Here is a 12,047-nt window from a genome sequence, read left to right as displayed (position 1 = left end):
TCTTCTAGGGTTGGAATTTCTCTGAAAAAAAAATATATCAATAGCTATTGCACAAAAAAACAGGTACAGAGTAATGCTTTCCAGGATGTTTAAAGCAAGTGCAGGTATTCTTCAGTTGTTATTTGCATGGAAATTGCTATTCTGGCACTCCTGGGGAGTAAGTTGTGCAAAAACAATTTTTTTCATGGATAGCGACTCTAATGTTGCCCAACCTGAGTAGAATCTGGATGCAACTGATAGGAGAAACTAGTTAAATCCATTAAGGGTTGGTTGCTGCTGGAGTCATATTTGAGAAAAAAAATGGACTCCGCCAGAAGAGTAGTACATGTGCATTACCATTTTCTCTAAATCACCATGATTTATATAATTGAAGAAAACAAAAAAGCTTTTATGTATAGTTCAATAGAGTTTTCAGAGGACAGATGGGAGCTACACAAGTGGTGTGGGTGTATTGGAATAAAAGAGGCAAATAGATATGGAAATAAATTTATGGGGAAAAAGTTGTGTTGGAGAACCTAAGTAAATGGAGACTAGATTAAGGGAAAAGCTGAAGTCTGTCAGAGAAAATGTTGAAGAGAGTGAAATTCATAGGAAAAATATCTAAGACAACTGGGAGGCTCAAAGTAGGGGATTTACGACATTATTCTGTGACCCATTCATGCTTGAGAGTTCTTGTTTGAGAATCTCTGTCTGATATGTAAGAAATCTTCATTCTAATGAGAGAAAATAGGTGAAATAAAAATGCAACAGAAAATATAGCTATGCTACTTATTAAACTTATTAATAGAATTATTGCATTTAAAAGGTTATTAGGAACTGTGGTAACAATGATTCATATTTAACAGAGTTATCTTTTTGTATCTATACTTTCATATTAATCTATCACTAGGGCATATTAAAAAAATTTTTTTTGTTTATAATTAGCCATAAAAATAGTAGCATTTTTGTTACCTATCCTTGGCAGAATTTGCCACAAAAAATTATAGGACTCTCAGTAAAAAGTGTTGCTGTGTAGTAACATCAATTGGAAGCATAGATATTTTAATGAGAAGCAATATAGAGGAATATTTGGGAAAAATCTGAGATGGAACTGTAAGAGAAATTAATGTTGCCTTGCAGAAATGGCTTTCTACTCTTTTCCCCTTTTTAATCCAAAATAAAGTAAAAAATCTTTAAAAAGTTAAAGATGAAACAGTCTTCCCTTTTCTTTTTCTTTTCTTTTCTTTTTTGTTGAGGAAGATAGCCCTGAGCTAACGAGGGCCAATCCTCCTCTTTTTGCTGAGGAAGACTGGCCCTGAGCTAACATCCCTGCCCATCTTCCTCTACTTTATACGTGGGATGCCAACCACAGCATGGTTTTTACCAAGCGGTGCCATGTCTGCACCCAGGATCCGAACCGGCGAGCCCCGGGCTGCCGAGAAGCAGAACGTGCGAACTTAACTGCTGTGCCACCAGGCTGGCCCTCCCTTTTCTAATAGGGTAAGGAAACAGGCTCATGGAAAGTGATGGAAAATACTGTGTGGTGTTTGATTTGGAAATTAAATTAATTAAATGTAAATACTATTGGAATATGGATAGCAAAAAAAAAAACCCAGTAAATTAAAGGGCTGGCCCCATGGGGCAGCGGTTAAGTTTATGCTCTCCACTTCGGCAGCCGTGGTTAGCCAGTTCAGATCCTGGGTGCAGACCTCTGCACCACTTATCAAGCCATGCTGTGGCAAGCATCTCACATATAAAATAGAGGAAGATGGGCATGGATGTTAGCTCAGCGCTAATCTTTCTTAGCAAAAAGGGGAAGATAGGCAGTGGATGTTAGCTTGGGGCTAATCTTACTCGAAAAAAACCCACAATAGTAAATTATGAAAACTTGGCTTAATTCAAGCTTGTAAAGATGTGACACGATTCCTGGGGTCGGCCTGGTGGTGCAGCGGTTAAGTTCACATGTTCCGCTTCTCTGCGGCCTGGGGTTCGCTGGTTCAGATCCCAGGTGTGGACATGGCACCACTTGGCACACCATGCTGTGGTAGGCATCCCACATATAAAGTAGAGGAAGATGAGCACGGATGTTAGCTCAATGCCAGGCTTCCTCAGCAAAAAGAGGAGGACTGGCAGTAGTTAGCTCAGGGCTAATCTTCCTCAAAAAAAAAAAAAAAGATGTGACGACTCCTATTTGAGCACAGTCTCAGGTTGATCTCCATCTCCTGCTGGAGGTCACTCCCTCTCTGACTGATGTCAAAGACTCTAAACCACGCTGTCTTCCTCTCTCTGGTTCACACCTTTCCTACAGTGGGGTTTAGGGTTTTTTTTTTTTTTCATTTAAAAGTCTTGTACTCAGTTTCTTTCTTTGCTGTAGCCTAAGCAAAGTGATCATGCTTTTAACACATTAAAAATTAAAGTTAGTGCTTCTTAATAGTTGGTAGTTACCTGTATCCTGTAAATGTAAAGTAGGCAACTATAAACGTAATAGAGGCAATGTCTATATTGTCTAAATATAAGTGTAATATAGGCAAATAATTGTATTCTTTGACAAGACAGTTTAGGTAAATAAACTTTTGATTTGAGACTTTCCTAAATTATATTTAAAAAGCTATCATTGTGTGAAAAATAAGCAGAACATAACTGCATCATTTTTAGAAAACTGAGACATAGTCAGCAGTGACTTTGGACTCTGTTAGTAATCAAGTAATTAAAGAAGTCACTGTGAATATACTAGAACAAACAGAATAGGAATTACAGGAACTAGGAGTTTCCCTAATTAGCTGTCAGACCAGGATGATCCTCTAACCTCTGTAAGCCTTATATGCCTTGACTGAAAAAGAGGGTTGTCCTGGGTGGTATGGAAGGTTCTACACAGTTCTGCAAATCCAGACTCTCTAGCCTGAGAAAGTTTGTATTTATGTGTGATGTATACACAAAATAGGTGTGCCCCTTATTATTTTGATATAAAATTCCCTCAAAATACAACTTTACGCCATACTGGGTCTTTTATTTACAGGTGCATATTTATGTCATTGTGGATGATTCTACCTCATTGGGTCTACAGTTAGTAAAATTTCATCTGATAGCTGTTAAATTTAAGTAACATACAGTCAAGGGTTTATGTCTTTGAGGCTCATATTACATCAAATATGTGTATAGTGGGGCTTACATCCTAGTCTGAGCAGAGTTAGCTTATGAGTATTTTAAGAGACAATGTGAAATTCCCTTAATGGTTATTTTTGTTGAGATAAAATCATTTGTAATGAACATAAAGACACTAGTTTTTCCTAACAATATACATATTTAAAAATAAACAAGATGAGGGTAATAAATGCTTATGGATTTCTCTCTGGTCAGGTGCAAAGGTCTCTGTTTCTTCTTTGGTAAGTGTCGTTTCTTCTGGCCCTGAACATTCTGAGCCCAAGGGTAAATAAAAGCTGTGTCCATGTCTTATACCCATGCAAAGTTACCATACCCTGGAATGAATGGGTCTTTATTCAAGAACAGGTAGAGAAATGCGGTGAAGAGTGAGCTGGTTCTCTCCAGTGGTAAAGAGGAGCCCCTAGGAAGTATGGATGGAGGATCACTCATCGCCCAGTGAGCTCAGCACTCTGCTCTGCCATGGTCTCTGTGGTATCCTACAGACATCATTGACCTGTACTTTACATCCAGTTTGTGAACACAGCATTTCAAAGAGAGCCCAAAACTATGAACAGTCTTAATGCTTTTAGGAAATACAGTGTTATTTATTAGGTAATATTATTTGAGAAGAAACTATCTTTTAAAAGTTGGTACAAATGGTAGTTAAAGATCACCTGAACTTAGGATAGTCTCTCCCAAGCACATAAACTCATGTAAGCATTTTTTAAAAGATCATATTCAAAAATATTTCAAAGGATTTCATAGAATGGAGATATGACATTTCACAGGGAGAATTTAAATTAGGATGAAAGAGAATACCAATATAGGAAATATTAGAAAATTAACTTTTACTTACCTCTAATTCATACCTAAACAATGTATGGTCCTTATTTTAAAATGTAGCATACTCTTCAGGAATTCAATTCTGAGATAAGCCGAAATTAATTACTGTGAAAAGGAGACGACAGAAACATGAGCTATCATACGTGAGTTTTTTGCAGTGAAACTAGACAGAGGAGACTAGAAAGAGGATCTGCATATAAATCGAAGTCCCCTGTGCTTGTGATACACAGAAAGAAGAGTGTCTAGAGGAAGACCATATTTTTTCAAAGGATATCTGATTTATTGGATTCATTCTGTAGACTAAAGCATCTGAAATAACAGCCAGGAGGAAGTGGACGGGGCCTTTCTTTAGATTTTGATGTCGACGTAGAGAATGAAAGAGGAATTGTAGGAGGTATGTTGCAAGACTATGATCAGTGTCACTTTTATAGTTTACAAAGAGCTTTTACATAGTATCTTTCAAATTGCGTACCAGTGACCCTGGTAGCATGTTAACATATGCAGCTAATTCAAGCAGGTGTAGAGGAAGAGTATGAAGAAAGCATATGAAATAAATTATAGGCTTTGCCTTAATTATTTTATGATGTAAGGGCCTTTAGTGGCTAGGTAAGTAATTCTTAGTGGGAGAAGATTTAGGGTTTATTTTAGAGTTTATTCTAGAAATTCTACAAAGTAGTTTCTACATAATCAGCAGTGGAGTATTTTGAAAAACAGCCCACCCACATTTGTAAATGTGGCGTTATTGAAAATTATAGTGGATTGTTGCCTCAGGCCACACCAGCCCAGATTGGAGTTATAGAGATGGAATCACTTTTCTCATAGGCCTTTTGAGCCTACCTTTGGGAGCTGCTCCCTCCTCAAGTATACAGGTTTTCACTTATTCTTCCAAGCCTGGTCCTGACTTTGGCTGTTGACTGGCTGCTACCGTGATGTCCTGGCCATTCCCCGTGACTCCTGGGATCAGGGTTCTCAACATTCTCTGGGCTGAGAAAATCCCTCACTCCTACTTGGGTTCTGCCTTGTTCCAGGCCCAAAACCCACAGAAAAAGTAGCTCCTCACCGCAGAGTTCTAGTTTAAGCCCAGAAATGGAGGTAGGAAGGAACAGTTAGTAAAGGGACAATCTATTCAAAGAATGTTCCTCCCTTTTGAAAATACTCCATTATTCTTGATGCAAGTGTGCCTACCTGGTCTAATTCTTTCCTCTGAGAGAACTAGTTGTCGTCATTCTCAGTACTTCACAAAAATCGACTTACCTCAGAAATTTGTGCTTTCAGGAGTGCTTAGTCAAGGCTCACGAACAATCAAGCCCTCTTTCAGGATTTTTATACTCTGAGATTTTTGTCTCGTCTATAATATAGGTCAGTGGTGTAGAAGCAACTTCTGAATTATTATTTTTTAAACATGAGAAAAATATAACAACAGAGATAACTAAGCTCACTTAACCCCTTGGACTAATTCTTTTGGTAGTTCTATTCATGTAGCTACTGCTCTTAGCAGCTTTATTAGGAGGAAGATTGGATACTGAAAGGTAAGAATCACAAAAGAAATGCATATCTGACTCAAATGTAGTATAGCAAATAAAGGAATTTGGTAACTGTCTTTTCTTGGCCTAAAATACCTCTCATTTGCAACTGAACAACATGCGAGGCAGAATTTCTAATGTTTGACAGATAACAAATAACTAATAAACCCAGGACCAGATGGGAGCCATCCTGAACTCACATAAAAGCTGGCTCTAAGAAGGGAGGCTTTTTAATAGCCAAGATATATCAGCTGTTCTTGACACCCAAGGCAGGTGTATCTTCATGTCAAAAACAGAAAATTTTAAAAAAAGATATTTTCGTAGGTTAGGAGGTTTAGTATTCATAACTACAGAAATATTATAAAAGAAAAACAAAATGCACACTCAGAAACAAATCATAACTTTAATAAATTTGATCACAAATAAGCTGTGTGGGAATTATGGGTCTTTATCCTTTTGAGTGCCAAGCATATAACGAGTACCAAAAGTTAACAGAAGCTACAGTTAGAATTTGGATGACAAAGAGTTTTAGACAAAGGGGGCTTTAGCAATTTTGCATTTTGAAATTTGTTTGGGAGCAGTGCCAGCAAAACTCACATGCTTTTGTCAGTAAGTTCCGCAAATGGTAAGATAGTGGGTGATGGCAGCTCAGGTTCTTTGCCAATTGAAAAGGACTCTGGAGAGGTCGATTTAACACTGGTCTCTCTAAATAGTCACTTGTGAAGAAAGTGGCTCCTGTGGCCGCATGGACATTCGTTCTGTTGAAGAGGATTCTCTTGGTTAGGGAAACCGGTTATATGAGGCTTTGACAACGAGATTAAGATGGGCGTGAGAGAGCAGGTAAGGGCAGCTGCCCCTCCAGCATTTCTTCACTTAAAATAAGTACCTTGCTCAGGATCTTGATATTGGCAAAGTTCTTCAGCATCAATCATAAGAATGTGATAAGACATATTTGTGTTCTAGGTGGTTTCTCAGGGTTATAAATGATGCCATGGTGATTTGTGAATCAATAGGACTTTAATTGGTCTTTAAACCAGTAGAAAGTGTTCAATGTTGTTATCACATTGATTTTTAATCTTTTGTTGCCATATTAGATTATGCTTTTTATTTTAGATGTATCTTTTACGTTAATTCTTTCTGAAGGCATCCAATCCTACTGTTCTTAAGTGTTCAGAATATTAAGTCTTTAGGGCCCAAGGAGAGACATTTTAGATCATGCAAAGGATAGTGTGCAATTGTTGTAAATGATGGATTGCAGTCTGAATGGACCTTTTTCTCTCTGAGAAGCACAGCTTGGGCCACAGCAGGATGGATGACTTAAAGAATCTGTAAGCCTTGCAGCTGGGTCTCCCTCAGGCTGCAGATAGCATACAGCATGGGGTGGCTGACTTGCCCATTCCTCCCTGGAGGTTTGTTTTTGTCACAAGTGCTAGTCGCAAGCTGGCATCACCTGAGGTCCTGGATATGGACCAACATTGAGTCCACCTTGATACTGATTTCCATTCAGACCCTGGTCCCTAAGATTATCTCTGTTTTGCAGGTGAGAGAATGTCCATTAATGGGCAGAAGCAAGGTTTGTACCCAGATTTTCTGTTACCACTAGTGTAGTGTTTTTCCCATTTTACTGAAACCTGTCATGGGGCAAGTGTGTTTCTCTTGAAGCAAGATCGTTATGAAAAAAACACCACTGCCACCATCATCCAAAACAAACCTCTGGTGTGGTATCATCAGGGTCTGAATTGGGAATTAGCCAAGAAAACCAGTTTAGTTTCTAGTCCATCTGTTTTGCTATTCACTGAGAGATTTCATCACTGTAGTAATGATTTTCATCAGCATGGAAAGATCTCATCCTTTTATCAGTCTTAAGGACATTTCTAGCACCTAGATAAATAATTACTCAGGAAAGAGTATTTGTCTACTTATCACTAATCTTCTGGTTCAATTATGGTTTCTCTTTATGCTGTTTGCCTCCTTCTCCAGACACTTCACAGACTATTCCCATCTGTAAGTACCTTTTCACCCTCTATGCCAGAGATTGGCACTTTTTTAGTACAGGGATAGATAGTGAACATTTTCAAATTTGTGAGCCAAATGGTGTGTTGCAACTACTCATGTCTGCCATTGTAGCACCAGAACAGCTGAAAACAGCCACAGAGAATATCTAAATGAATAGGTGTGGCTGTGTTCTAGAAACTTTACTGATAAAACAGATGAAAGGGGCTGGATTTAACTCTGGCAGTAGTTTGCTGACCTCTGCTCTACACTAAAATCATTTGTTTGTCAATTACTTGGGTTATCACTTAATATGGTTTTTTTTAAAAAAATTGGTCTCATATTGTTACTTAAATTTTCGTTTGTACATAAAGAATTTAATCATACACAAATACTTCTCTCAATTTTTCTTTTTCGGGGAGGGGTAAGATTAACCCTGAGCTAACTGCTGCCAATCCTCCTCTTTTTGCTGAGGAAAACTGGCCCTGAGCTAACATCCATGCCCATCCTCCTCTACTTTATATGTGGTACGCCTACCACAGCATGGCTTACCAAGCAATGCCATGTCCGCACCCAGGATCTGAACCAGCGAACCCCAGGCCACAGAAGCAGAATGTGCGCACTTAACTGCTGCTCCCCCAGGCTGGCCCCTATTTATTTTTTTATTGGTTTAAGTTCCTTTGTCTTATCATCCCCAAACCTGCCCTAAGTATCAGTATCTGGGATTTGAAATGTTCTGTGATTGAACCAGAGGAGTAGTTGAGCAAGAGGCAAAGCTATTTTTATCTAACAAACCACTTAGCTTTACGATGAAAATTTTTTGGAGATCAGGATGCTTGCATTTGACTTGAAAAGTCAAGACCCGCCCCTCTTGGAGGGATAATTGTTGTGGTACTAGCAGGGAGGAAATTTGTACTTTTCTGAAACACATGTGTATGGTGACTGAAGCTGTCCTTTAGTGATTGATTGATTATATTACTTTTGCGTCCTGGCTATTCTTGCATGTCTTAGAGAGATTGCTGGAAAGATAAGATGGGGCAGGCTTGTCTTTAAAGTAGATACCACATGGCTGGCGGCTTGGAAAGAACATGAATTGCTATATAGTCCTTCATAGATAAGTGAAATTCTAAATCCTAAATTTAGTTTTAAATTTAATTCTAAAGTTGAAAATCTAAATGTTTATCAGTGAATGAGGAAAACTATTTCTAGTTTAGGAGGAGGTCAGAAGCCAGTTAATCTCCCTTTTCCCGTAAGTGAGGGCATTGTCATGAAAGAATGAAAAACCAGAAGATCATTGATAAGAATTAAGTGAATTCTGTATTTTTCAGGTTCTTCATATTAATATTTTTCTTTCCTATGATCTTTGTCAAATATGTGGGTTTTAATTACTATGTACATGTGCTTGGAAAAGGGAGGAAAGAAAGGAAAAGCCTTCAGTTGGCTGTGCATGCAGTGTCTCTTCTTTAGGGATCTGGAAGGTGCTCTGGAAAGAACAGAGAAGAGCAAGGCTAGTTCTGGTCTGTAGCATGTTTCCTGTGGAGCAGGATGAGACCGTAGGAAAGTGAGAAGAATCTTCACTTACTTGTCTTTTTGTCTTTGTTGCTAGGAATTGACATCAGAAGAGCCAAGGAGTGGCAGAGAGCTTAAACAGAGCCAAATGTGTCTGCATGCTTAGATGGTGCCTGATGGCAACCTGGCATTTATCAAGCCTCTCTACAGCACTTAATGTTCTCAGGGTACCTCACTATCAGATTTGTTAGTCACCCTTCACAACCACCACATGAAGCTAATTGATGGGCCTCTTTATTTTAGCATTGAGGACATGTGACTTGCTGAGGGTCAGGTCTTGAATAGCTTATGGAGCTCATTTGTTACTTCGTCATTTCTCTCTTAAGGAAGCAAAATCTTTACATTTTTACTTTTTTCTTTCTTTCTTTTTTTTTAAAGATAGCTCTAACCAGCCACGGAAAACTTATTATTACTGGTTAACCTGATTGTTATCCAAGATCATATTATTGCAAGAATTCCAATTTTTAAGCAGTTCATTTTTAAAATTTGCTTTTCCTAAAGCTTTACGGTGTCACTTTTTCAGAATTTTTCAGTCAACTTTTTGGAAAATTTTAGCTGTGCATGTTAAGATTTAGCCAGGTCCTTTATTTGGGTAATGCTCTCAGAATTTTTGCTCTTTTTTTCTTCTTAAGTTCTTCACCCAGAGACTTCAGGGAAAAGAAAAATTTTTAACTAGACAGACTTGGTCTGTGTCATTAGGGGGGATGAGGAGGAACTACTTTGTACATCAGTAATTTTTGCTTTTATCCTCAGAATCTCATATAGGATAGACAAAAGCAGTGACCTTGCCATTTGGAAGGAGAAATGTTGACATTTATCATTAGATTGGTACAGGGAGATTGGTTTAATGGCAAGTAATTAGTGGGCTTCCACTGCTTTTCTTAGTGTAACGGAAATAACCCTTAACAATTATGGAGTGGGATTTCTGTAGGCCATGGAAGGATGATGTCTTGTGTTGGCCATTCATTCAATATTTTACCTGTCAAATATTTTTTGGGTTTCTCTTGTGTACAGGTACTGTTTTAAACAATGGGAATACAGCCTTGAATAAGCAATTCATGCAACTTAGATTTAATAGATTATTATTTAAAGAAATAAATATGTAATATCTGGAAGTGATAATCACTGTGAAGAAAACAAGAGCAAGGTATAAAATTGGGGAGTGACTGGAATGAGAGGCATTTTACATGGGGTTAGAAAAGGTGTCTCTGAAGAAGTGACATCTGAAGGGACCTGAAGGAAGGAACGGAATATGGCTGGAAAAGAGCATTGTGGGAAGCAAGAACAACAAGGACAGAAGCCTTAGATAGGAATGAGCTAGGCATGTTTGAGGAAACAGAAGCAAGAAGGTTAGTGTGGCTGGAACAGAGTGAGTGAGATGGAGAGTAACAGGAGATGAAGTCAGAGACAGAGAGGGAGCAGACCCAGAGGGCTTTGTTGACTAAGGTCGTGCTTGATTTGGGTCTGAGTTGATGAAAAGCCATTGGAGGAATTGGCCAAAGGTGCCATATCATCTATTTGCATTTTCAAAAGATCACTGTCAATGTTGGGTAGAGACCCGATTAAAGAAGGTAGAGGCAGGGATAGGGGACATAGGGACACTCAGTAGGGAGCTAGTTGGTAGTCTAAGAGGGATGATAGTAGCTTGAACTAAGTGGTAGGGTGGAGATGGTGGGGAGGATTTGGATTCACAATATATTTTGAAGTAGAGCTGAGACTATGACAGATTGAATGGTGGAGTATAAGGGAAAGAGACCTCGTGGCTTCATGGATTGGGCACTGACAACCCCAGGAGGAACTGTTCTCATAGACTGTGCAGCGAGTGGCAGCCCAGGGTGGTTAAGTGTGGCAGCCCTGGGACGAATCAAGGGACTCCATGGATTTTGACCTAAGCAACTGTATGATTGGTGGTGCTGTTTACTAAGAAGGGAGAGAGTGGGCGGAACAGCTTAGGAGGTGCGGAGGAATCAAGTTCTATTAGGGGCATGGTGAATTTGAGATGTTGGACATCTCTGAGGAGATGTCACAGACAGAGTTAGATATATACATCTGGACCTCAGGGGAGAGATCGGGGCTGGAGATAAAAATTTGGAAGCTTACATGACAATGGGACTGAATTAGAACTTCTTGTGAATGAGTGTTAAGAGAACAAGAGACGAGGTTTGTGGACTGTGCCCTGGGACCCTGAGATTTGAAGATAGGGAAGAGAAAGGAATGCAGTGCAGACTGTAAGGAGAGGCCCATTTAGCTTTTTGAATCTCCCCAAATTATGGATGATTTTTTAACTTACTTCATGTACTAAGTTTGCAAAGTTGTTTTATACTTTATTTCCTTTTAACTCTGATGGGTCCTGGACTTACTTTTTTGAACATTATTTACTTAAATGAGCATAAACAGTTTGAATCAAAAAATCTTGTTTTCCATCATAAATTATTTATGTTAACAGGTAGAGCACAAATAGTCGTATTTTTAAATCACTTATTTTCTTCCTTCCTAGTAAGAGTCGTTTGTGAAAATAGAGCTCACGCTTTCATGATGCTTGCTTTTGTGCTCAGATGGTCTTGTCACTAATGGGAGATTTTATTTCTCCCTGCAGGTGATTTTATTCCTAGCACGCGTGCAGCGGCTACACTGCCTAGATTCATTTTGGCCTCTCTTGTTTTTGTGAACCTTTAAGCATAAGATCATTGTGAATGCGCCAAGGTAGGGCTTCCAACAATGGCATGGGTGGATCTGCAGTCTAACAAGCAGCTGCACTTATTTGTATTATTAATATGTAGCCTAGAGTGGTAGCTGCCCTTGTGGTGAAGCTGACTCTCTCTGCCTCCCTGTCAGCCTCTCTTATCTTGACCTTCCCATTTCGTGTGGGAGCTTTGTGTACTGGAAGACTCCTTGAGGAAACTGAAGACCGTTCCTTTTGCTAAAGCTAGGGCAGCAAACCCCACCTCACGGTGTAATATTTCTTAGTCAACTCAACAGTGTTTATCTTAAATAGCTGTT

General features: G+C 38.9%; 1 protein-coding gene across 8 annotated transcripts in view; it reads left to right on the top strand.

Moving 5' to 3' along the window:
• CCDC85A (coiled-coil domain containing 85A) overlaps window positions 1-12,047 on the top strand; it is a 179,693-nt gene that overhangs the window by 146,478 nt on the left and 21,168 nt on the right. The window lies entirely within an intron of this gene.

The sequence above is a fragment of the Equus przewalskii genome, chromosome 14, assembly GCF_037783145.1.
Source record: "Equus przewalskii isolate Varuska chromosome 14, EquPr2, whole genome shotgun sequence".
NCBI lineage: Eukaryota > Metazoa > Chordata > Mammalia > Perissodactyla > Equidae > Equus > Equus przewalskii.
This window is presented reverse-complemented; position numbering and strand designations above follow the sequence as displayed.